The 11,264-nt window shown below is 33.2% G+C and overlaps 1 long non-coding RNA gene across 1 annotated transcript; it reads right to left on the bottom strand.

Moving 5' to 3' along the window:
- Positions 1–544: 544 nt before the first annotated feature.
- On the bottom strand, positions 545–2,198 carry LOC124894145. Its single transcript, XR_007051029.1, has 2 exons — positions 1,776–2,198; positions 545–936 (listed from the first exon to the last, which is right to left on the bottom strand). It is a non-coding gene; the product is annotated as an uncharacterized LOC124894145 (long non-coding RNA).
- Positions 2,199–11,264: the final 9,066 nt, after the last annotated feature.

Raw genomic sequence — 11,264 nt, 5'->3', positions numbered from 1 at the left:
AAATTAAAGATCTTAAAACAATCAATAGGACAAAAACTAGGGTTGAAGCTCTTTTAACATTCATACTATGATATTGAATTTCATTTGTTAACTTGCTTATCTTTGTTGTTGATTCATAGGGTTAATTGCATGATTATGGTTTTCCAACCTCTAATTCTTTACCTAAGTTGAACCTTACAACTACATTGTTGAGCGGAGATGTAATAGTCCACTTAAGTTTTTTAAGCTATCATCCTACTTTTGAATCAAGTTTGGATCCTAAGTACATCCTTGTCCTAGGTGCTAAGTTAAATTCTTTATTTCATAAAAGAATGAAAACCCAAACTTTGTTCATCTCTTTATTTTATCTCTTATTCCCTCTCCCCAAGATCCAAAGGTAGACAATTGATATATTCTAAGGGTTGCGAATCCTTAAAAATAGTTAAATCAAAGATGAACACACAACCAATAATGATAACCAAAGTTAAACGAATTCAATTCAAAACTAAAGTACTCATGTTCTTGGCTTCAACCCTGGAAAAGGGTGTTTAGCCACACATAGTCATAATCGTAATCACAAGGTTGTAATTAATAACTAAAAACATGAATGACCTAAATTAAAATAATAAAAACCTAATTACAATGTTGTAGCATCCCTTTACTCTCCAAAATATATTCAAACATTTGTAAACGTGATACAACATGTATTTATAGTATAGGGGTAAGCCACGTCCGTGTTGGAATTGAATTAGCATGAATCGCCCAGGGGTGGAGTGGAGCATACGGTGAAACCTATATTTCATAGAAATGGAGCATGTGACGTACGCTTATTCCTACAGATTAGAGCATAAAAATCACCCATATCACACGGTGCTTTTTGAATTTGCGTCCAGAATTTTGGTGAAGTGTTGGTCGTTCCTCCTTTCATCCCTTGTATTGTGGTGTCTTTACAATGCTCTTCCAGCCACAAAATCATACATGTATCATCATAAACAAATCATATAGGATTCTAGAATAATACACCACACGAATTAGAGGTTCAAACACTCAATATGTATCATGATAAATAAGAAACAAGAGCTTAGACTAGGTTGTTTTTCATGATCTTTAACTTTATGTTTCAACTCTTTCCTTGACTCACTTGAAATTTGTACACTACTAAAAAGTTTTTCCACAGATAATAATACATATAAACCACAAGGAACACATAAAACACAATAGAGTCCACAAAGATAGACTAGACAAGCATCTAGCTAAGACTAGTTTTATCTATTGAACTCTACTTGACTCTTTGAAGTACCAACTTGTTAGAAAACACTTGTAACCAATGTAAATGCACGATTTAACACTTTGATACATATTTATCTCCTTATCAACCCATATAGAATAGAATCGTCGTCAAAACAAGGCTATAACGACTAAAATAGTGACACTAGAATGCACAAATACATCCAACATCACAAGTTAGTAATGTGCACAGTTCAATTTGATTTAGTTAAGAGTCAGAACAAAAAATTTAAAGATAAATGTGAATTATCCAAGTCTTAACTTGTGTTTTTGATTTATCGTCATGGATATTGTGTTGTTATGATCTCTAATTCATCTTGTGTGATGTTGTAGGAAGCATTGTGAGCTGAATACGATGATATATTGATGATATAAAGGCTGGAAATCCATGAGAAATAAACCATGATACAAGGGATGAAAGACTTAACAAAAATTTTGGGGGCAATATCTAGTTTGTGCATGCGATGAGCGTGCGTATCATGCTGTATTTCAGTGCTCCATTGACTTACAGAAATTTTAGAAGATGAATTACAGTAATTTTTTGCAATTTGCATATGATGCACGTGTCATTTCGGTGCAGCCATGTGTGTGTCGCACCCTTTATTTTGGAGTATTATTGCATGCAACTCATGCTTTATTCCCATGCTCAATTTGCACCATACAATACTACTCGTACACGGATAAGGAGAAACCTACCATAAATATATTATATTGTACTAATCTTTCAAGGTTAGGAAGTGTTCCACTAGGTATATATTTTGTACTAATCCACAACGGTTAGGTAGTATTCCACTAGTTATATATATTACACCACATACATTGAATATTGTTGGAAGGTTGGAAAAACTTTGTACAAATGGTGTGACGTTGATGAACACTTGGACACGGTTTTGGACAATTCGGTGGAGATTAAAGTGGAGGCAGCTGCACTTTCTTAGGTATTTATAATTATTTATTTAACATTTAATTATCATATCATGTTTTAAATTATTTGGATCGTGATTATGATATTATCAGTTAAAACCCCTCTTTCCGAGGTTAAATCAAAGAACATGAGTATTATTATTTTTGTTAATTTTGTTGGATTGGCTTATCTTATTTAGTTATTTGTTTATTCTTATTATAATTATTTTATGAATTGATCACTCATAACATTCATATATTTTTGACCTTTTGATGTCAGGAGATGGAACAGGGAGATAAAACATGGGAATAAATAAAGTAGGGTTTGTATTCTTTTATAAAATAAGGAATTCAAACGTAGGATGATAGCTTTAATTCACTTAATTGGATTATTACATCTCCGCTCAACGATGTAGTTGTAATGTCCATATTAGGTAAAATATTAAAGGCTAATAAATCATGATCATGCAATTAACCCTACGAATCAACAACCAAGATAAGCAATTTAGCGAATGACATTCCGTAACATAGTATGATTGTTCGTAATGCTTTAACCCTAGGCTTTAATCCAGTGATTGTCCCAAGACTTTTATTTATATGAATTGTTTGTTTTATTTTTAGTTTAAAATTATTTAACAATCTTTTTGATTACTTAATCTCAATTGTTAAACTAGAATTGGATAGTTGTCGAGACAATTCCCTGTGGGATCGATATTTGGCTTTCTTGAAGGCCACTATATTATTTGGTAGACCAGGTACAAAAATAAGAGTTTGTAATTTTTAACTAGAGAAAATTAAATAATGAAGAAATTAAAGATCTTAAAACAATCAATAGGAGAAAACCCTTGAAGCACTTTGAACATTCATACTATGTTATTGAATTTCATTCGTTAACTTGCTTATCTTGGTTGTTGATTCTTAAGGTTAATTGCATGATTATGGTTTCCCAACCTCTAATACGTTACCTAAGTTGAACCTTACAACTACATCATTGAGCTGGAATATAATAGTCTACTTAAGTTCTTTAAGCTATCATCCTACTTTTGAATTAAGTTTGGCTCCTAAGTTCATCCTTGTCCTAGCTGATAAGTTCAGTTCTTTATTTCATTAAAGAATAAAAACCCAAAATTTATTCATCTCCTATTGAATCTCCTATTCCCTCTACCGAGATCAAAAGGTAGATAATTTATATATTCTAAGGGTTGCGAATCCTTAAAATATTTTAATCAAAGATGAACACACAACCAATCATGATAAGCAAAGTTAAACGAATTCAATTCAAAACTAAAGTACTCATGTTCTTTTCTTCAACTGCAAAAAAGGGAGTTTAGCCACGTATAGTCATAATCGTTATCACAAGGCTGTAATTAATGACTAAAAATAAAAATGAACTGAATTAAAATAATAAAAACCTAATTATCAAGTTGTATCATCCCCTCAAGCTCCAAATTATGTTCAAATATATGTAAAAACATAATACAACATGTATTTATAGTTATAGGGGTAAGCCAAGTCCGTGCTGGAATTGAATGAGCATGAAACACCCAAGGGTGCAGTGTATGTGGTCTTATCAAGTAATAAAGTGGCCTAATGAAAGCCAAGTATTGATCCCACAGAGACTTGATTCAACCACACTTCTATTTTACTTCACAATTTAGATTTACTTGATGCGAGTGTAACCAGAAAGAGAGTTTGCAATTTATAACTCAAGAAAAGTAAACAATGTGCTAATTAAAAATCTAAAAAAAATCAATAGAAGAAAACCCAGGGTCAAAGAACTTTGAACATTCACACTATGTTATTGAATTTCATTCGTTAACTTGCTTATCTTGGTTGTTGATTCATAGGGTTAGTTGCATGATTGTGGTTTCCCAACCTCTAATCCTTTACCTAAGTTTAATGTTGCAACTATATCATTGAGCAGGGATGTAATAGTCCACTTAAGTTTTTTAAGCTATCATCCTACTTTTGAATCAAGTTTAGGTTCAAAGTACAAACCTATCCTAGGATCTAAGTTCAATTCGTTATTTCAAAAAAGAATAAAAACCCAAACTTTGTTCATCTCCTTATTCTATCCCCTATTCCCTCTCCCGACATCAAAAGGTTGACAATTGATATATTCTAAGCATCGTGAATTCTTAAAATAGTTATATCAAAGATGAAAACACAACCAATAAAGATAAGTAAAGTTAAGTTAATTTAGTTCAAAACTAAAGTACCCATGTTCTTGGTTTCAACCCCGAAAAAGGGCGTTTAGCCATGCCTAGTCATAATCATAATCACAAGGTTGTAATTAATGACTGAGAACATGAATGAACTAAATTAAAATAATAAAAACATAATTATTAAGTTGTATCAGCCCCTCAATCTCAAAAATACATTCAAAGATATGTAAAAATGTGATACAACATGTATTTATAGTATAAGGGTAAGCCAAGTCCATGTTGGAATTGAATTAGAATGAAATGCCCAGGGTGAAATAGAGTATACAGAACACCATATATTACATAGGAATGGATCATGCAATTAATTCTTATTCCTATGGAATAGAGCATGCGACGTACGCTTATCGCAAGCCTTCACTAGAATTTGCTTTCCGAATTTTTGTTAAGTGTTTGTCCTTCCTCCTTTCATCCCTTGTTTTGTGGTGTCTTTCCAATGATTTTCCAGACTCTATATCATCTATATTTCATAATATTAAGCTCACAAAGTATCCTACAAGAAAACACCACACGAATCATAGGTACAAAGACACAATAACCATCATGATGAATTAAAAACAAGAGCTTAAACTAGGTTGATTTCCATGATCTTTAACTTCAAGTTTCAACTCTTTCCTTGACTCACTTGAAATTTATACACTACTAAAAAGTTATTACACATATAATATCACTATTTAAACCATAAGTAACACATAAAATATAATAGAGTCCATCAAGATAGACTAGACAAGCAACTAGCTCAAGCTAGAAAGACTAGTTTTCTCTATTGAACTCAAATTGACTCTTTGAAGTACCAACTGGTTAGAAAACACTTGTTACCATTGTAAACAAATGTTTCAACACTTTGATACATATTTATCTCATTATCAACCCATATATAATAGAATCATCCTCAAAACAAGGCTAAAATGACTAGAATAGTGACACTAGAATGCATAAATCCACCCCACATTTAAAGCCTTGCTAATCCTCGAACAACTCTTAACTATAATTATCATCAACTCAAGAGATTCTTCAGTTATATTAAATGCAAGACCCTCAAAATAGTACTACAATGACTACATAGAATGCAAGTTACTACACTAAGCATGTTATTTACACAATTGATAGCTTCTGAACACTACTCCAAAACATCCTAGCCTCAAGAATTGACTCACCTAGTAGGAAAACTCATGTATACTGCTCAATCAAGGACATCATACAAATCAACCATATTCATCAAACATGTACCCTCACAATAAGAGAGTTACCTATTATCATTTACAATAATGCAATTTATCACATAATGGGTACAAGAATTAAATTACGCTCTCTCTCACAAAGAATTCACAAAGTACAAATAATGAACAATAAGCTTGACCTTAGTGTAGTGCTCCACTAATATAAGAATGTCAAGTATAGAATCAATTAGGACTTTTCTGGGTCGTAATATAGGCTAAGGGACAGGTAGGAACTATTTGAAAATAGTGACTAACATCTCTAAGCACTTTAATACACTACATTAAACATTTAAAACCAATCTTCAACAAATAACTTACACCATTTTTTACTACCCCATTCTTTGTTTTTCCCCATTTCTTTTAAGCATTTTCACAGATAGATGGTGGGAATATTGTCTATTCCTTCACGATTCAATTTTTCTCAATTTTTTATAATCATAGGAATATTCCTATCATCATTTATATCACTCCAAACCACTACACATAAAATATAAACACCAATAAATCTTATCTTGGGGCATCAATTTCACCATTTTCTTCTTCAATTTCTCAAACTCCTTACTAATTTTTTTTTCAATTAAAGTACTTAGGAGATTTTTGGATCAAATTAAGGTCCATCAAAGAAAGAGAATTAGGCTTCATATGAGGCTACCAAAGAAAAGGATAAAGGCTCAATGGGGGTTAACTAAGATAATGCACAAAGGCTAGGACAAATAAAAGATATAAAATACGGCTATCAAAGAAATTCCAAAATCATCACCTAAACACACACTCTTTATTTTGCTTTACACACATACCGGGAAAGTTCTAAATATCACATGCAACAAGGAATATAAAAAATACCTCACACACGCATGGGACATGTTCAACTCAATAGGATCATCATAGACTCCCAACAAACCAATAACATGAATTCAAATTTAAGCTAAATAGTATAAGAGTCAAGACTTGAGCCTAAGAGTCTAAAAAGTAGCAATTCACACAATCAACAATGGTTTTACAAAACAAGACACTTGCATCATGTAATCAAAAATAGCACCAACAAGAATATCTTACCTAATTTTTTTAAAATTTAGCTAAAATTTGGGAATTTTCTCACTCCACACTTAAAAATCTACTTTGTCCCCAAAGTGAATTTAAAGTTAAGACATAGAAACACTCCTTGAGGCCTCTAGGCATATCTAGTAGCATGTTTACACATAAAGGATGTTCATGGACCCAACGCTCAGTATTTACCATACTCCTTAGCTTAGGTTTTCGGTACTCAGACTTCCACTCTACCTGTGACTCAACTAAAAACGAAAAGCTAATGAAATAAAAACTAAAAATTAAAAATAAAATTTACCTAATTAACTTGGGTTGCCTCCTATGCAGTGTATGATTTAGTGTCGCGACATAACCCAACTCAACTCAACCATATTACTTCCTCCTCTTTCTCACACTTGGCCTCCATCTTCTAATTCTCTTCACCCCTCTTGGGTGTGAATTTTCAAGTTCAGTAGTTTTTTCAAGTTTAGCCTTTTATGGCTCATCAATATGTATCAAATCAGGCTTAGGTAGTAGAAGCTCAGGATGCTTAATCAGGTAGTCCAAAGAGGTCTTTGGTAGACTAACCACTCCATACTTGTCCCCTTCAATAACATTGATCATAAGTAAATCTTTATAATGGGGCATTAGTAGGGGTGCTTTGTATACATCAAATGTTACCTCTTCATCCTCTACCCTTATTTTGAGCATGCCTTCTCTACTATCAATCAATGCTCATTCGATTGCTAAGAACGGGACCCCTAAGATGATTATCTATTCGTCTGCCTCAAAATCAAGAATAATAAAGTCAACGAGAATAATGAATTTATCAACCTTTATGAGGACATCCTCAATTATTCTTTTTGGATATGCCAATGACCCGTTTGCCAGCTGTAGAACCAAGATGGTCGATTTATGTTTTCCTAAGCTCAATGTTTCAATTAGAGACATGGGCGTCAAATTTATGCTTGCCCCTAATCAGTCAGTGCATGGATAACTTTGTTCCCAATTTGGATAGGGTAAGTAAACTTCCCCGTATCTTTTATTTTTAGGTGATTTTCTGTGTCATTATCGTGCTACACTCTTCAGTGAGTGTTATCACCCCTACATCCTATAATTTTACCTTATTAGTCACCACATCCCTCAAGTACCTTGTATATTTGGGCATATCCTGCAAAACATCTAATAAAGGTAAATTTCTGTAAAGCTCTCTGAATATGTCAAAGAACTTCTTAAACATTACATCCTCCTTCATTTTTATGTGCCTTTGAGGGAAAGGTAGTAGAAGTGTTTTTTGCATTTTTGGTTCAACAAATTTTTCTTTCAAGTACTCAGACTTCCTTAATTTTTCAGCAACTTCTTCATTTACTTGTTCAGTCACCATATCAGCATCTACCTCCTTAGTTGGCTTCAGAGGATCTCTTCTAAGCTATTTGCCACTCCTCAAGCTAATTTCCATAACATGCTTTGGATTTTTTTTATTTGCTGGTAGACCACCTTAAGGCCTAATATTTCATGTTTGTTGTAATTGCCCAATTTACAAATCTAAGTTTCTCTGGGCCACTTGCAATTTTTTTAATTCTGTAGCAAATTATGTTTGATTAGCTAAGAGCTGTTTCATTATCTCTTCCATTTTACTGGTTGATTATTCCCTTGTGCCTATGGTTTCTCAATTTGTTCTTGTTGGGAATTCCACTGCAGAGTCTGCCACTTCATGTTGTAGGCATTACCATAATTTGGCCTTTGAGCATTACCTATATACATTACTAATTCTTGATTGGAAACATATATAGCTATTTCATGAACACTATTGTCGTACTCTTTACACCAACCTGCAGCTTATTAGATGGCATTAACTGCAGTTTTAGATTGTAGAACTCCTAATTTTAGGCTGCTGAACTGAGTGTTTATCATATTCTACAATGTTGTAACCTGAGCTGATAAGGCTGTGAACTGATCCACCTCCAACACGGCCGCATATCTCTTTGTGGCACTTCTAGAATCTGAATGACACTCGGAATTTCCTTATGCTATGTGGTTCAACAATGTGTAAAACTCATCATAATTCAACTCCAGTGCTTGACCACCTGCGGATGAATCTAGCAAAATCTTCGTATTATGATCAAGTGCTTCTATTAAAGTATGAGAAAGTACCTCATTGGACTGTTAGTGGTGTGGACAATATCAAAGAAAAGCCTTGAAACATTCCCAAGCATGGTAATGATTTTTACCAGGCTTCTACTTGAAGCTCACTATCTCACTATAAGGTCTCACAGTCCTTCTTGATGGAAAGAATTTGGTGAGAAACTTTCTGGCTAAGTCATCCCACGATTTGATTGAATTGGCTAGCTCTGTATTCAACCAACTTTTAGCTTCTCCTAAAAAAGAATGGGTAAATAGTGTCAGCCTCACATAATCTGTACCTACCCTAGTTGGAATGAATATATCAGTACACTCAATAAATGTCTACAAGTGGACTTGTGGATCCTCATGTGAAAGCCCTACAAACTATCCACTGCTAATTAAAAGCTGCACTATATTGTGTTTTGACTCAGGATTCCCCCCAGCTGCTGGTCTTTGAATTTGGGAAGTCAAGTTTGTCATTAGTGGGAATGCCACTTCCCTAATTGTCGTATGGGCTGCTTGTTGCCCAGCCATAGGAATAGGAATTTCTTGTCCTTCTTGATTTGAGGAATATAGGGAAGAAGGATTATGTCTCTCCTAGGTTGATAGAATAGTTGTTCATGTTCTGGGCTTGGTTTAACTAAATCTGAATCCCTTACCAGCTTATTATCCAACAACCTATTTCCTGAAATGACAAAACCAAGACCAAGCATAAAAACACCAAATAAATTGAAAAGTAAAACTAAAATAAACAGTTGTCAAATAACAAGTCCCCGACAATAGTGCCAAAAACTCGACAGCGCCCAAGTGCACAACAAGTGTATGTAGTCTACCAAGTAATATAGTGGCCTTAAAGAAAGCTGACTATCGATCCCACAGGGACTTATGTCGACAACTATCCAATTTTAGTTTAACAATTGAGATCAAGTAATCAAAAAGAGTGTTGAATAATTGTAGACTAAAAATAAAACAAATAGTGCAAAAAAATAAAAGTTTTGGGACAATCAATGGAGTAAAGACCAGGGTTAAAGCATTTTGAATAATCATACTATGTTATTGAACGTCATTTGCTAAATTGCTTATCTTGGTTGTTTATTCATAGGGTTAATTCCATGATCATGATTTCCCAACCTCTAATATTTAACCTAACATCGACATTACAACTACATCATTGAGCGGGGATGTAATAATCCAATTTAGTGAATTAAAGTTATCATCCTACATTTGAATCAAGTAAGACATATAAGTACATCCCTGTCCTAGATGCTAATTTGAATTTCTTATTTTATAAAAGAATACAAACCCGATTTTTATTATTCCCACGTTCTATCTCTCTAATCCCTCTCCCAAGATCAAAAGGTCGACAATATATGTATTTTACGAGTCATCAATCCATAAGATAATAAAAATAATAATAAACAAACAACAAAATATGATAAGCAAATCCAACGAAATTAATCAAAAATAATAGAACTTATATTATTAGATTTTACCTTGGAAAGAGGGTTTTTAGCTGATAATATTCATAATCACGATCCAAATAATTTAATACATGATATGATAGTTAGAAGCTAAATAAATAATGATAAAAACCTAAGAAAGTTGCAGCTGCCTCCACTTTAATCTTCTTTGAATTATCAAAAACCGTGTCCATTTATTCACCACCATCACACTATTTGTCAAAAGTTGTCCCAACCTGTCCAACAATCTTCAACGTGTGTCGTGTAATATAAATACCTAGTGGAATACTACCTAACCTTTGTAGAATTAGTACAAAATATATACCTAGTGGAACACTACCTAACCTTGTAAGATTAGGACAATATAATATATTTATGGTAGGCTTCTCCTTATCCGTGTATGAGTAGTATTGTATGTGCAAATTGAGCATAGGAATAAAGCATGCATTGCATGAAGTAATGTTCTAAAATGGAGGTTGCGATGCACGCATGGCTTCACCAAAATGATTCGTGCGTCGCATGCAAATCGCATTCAGCTACTAGAATTCATCCTCTAAAATTTCTATAAGGAAATGGAGCACTTAAATATAGAATGTGATGCACGCTCATTGCGCATACAAACTAGATTTTGCATCTAAAATTTTGGTTGTCTTTTGTCCCATCTTTTCTCCCTTGTATTATGGTATATTATCTATAGATTTCCAGAATTTATATCATCAATGTATAACCATATTAAGCTAAAAACTCTTCCTACAACATCGCACACCACGAATTATAGATCATAACAACATAATATCCATGACGATAAATCAAAAACACAAGCTAAGACTAGGCTAATTCACATTTATCTTTAACTTTATGTTTAGACTCTTAACTTAATCAAATTGAACTTTGCACATTACCAACAAGTTATTACCCTCATAATTAAACATTTAAACCATTTTGAACTCCTTTAATACAATAGAATCTAATGTAACAAACTAGAAACATACCTAGCTGAAGCTAGTAAAACTAGTTTTTCGGGTTGAACTCTAAATAACTTA

Source organism: Capsicum annuum, unplaced genomic scaffold (genome assembly GCF_002878395.1).
Source record: "Capsicum annuum cultivar UCD-10X-F1 unplaced genomic scaffold, UCD10Xv1.1 ctg70561, whole genome shotgun sequence".
In the NCBI taxonomy this organism is placed as follows: domain Eukaryota; kingdom Viridiplantae; phylum Streptophyta; class Magnoliopsida; order Solanales; family Solanaceae; genus Capsicum; species Capsicum annuum.
Note: the sequence above shows the minus strand (reverse complement) of the source record. Positions and strands in the feature narration are given on the sequence as shown.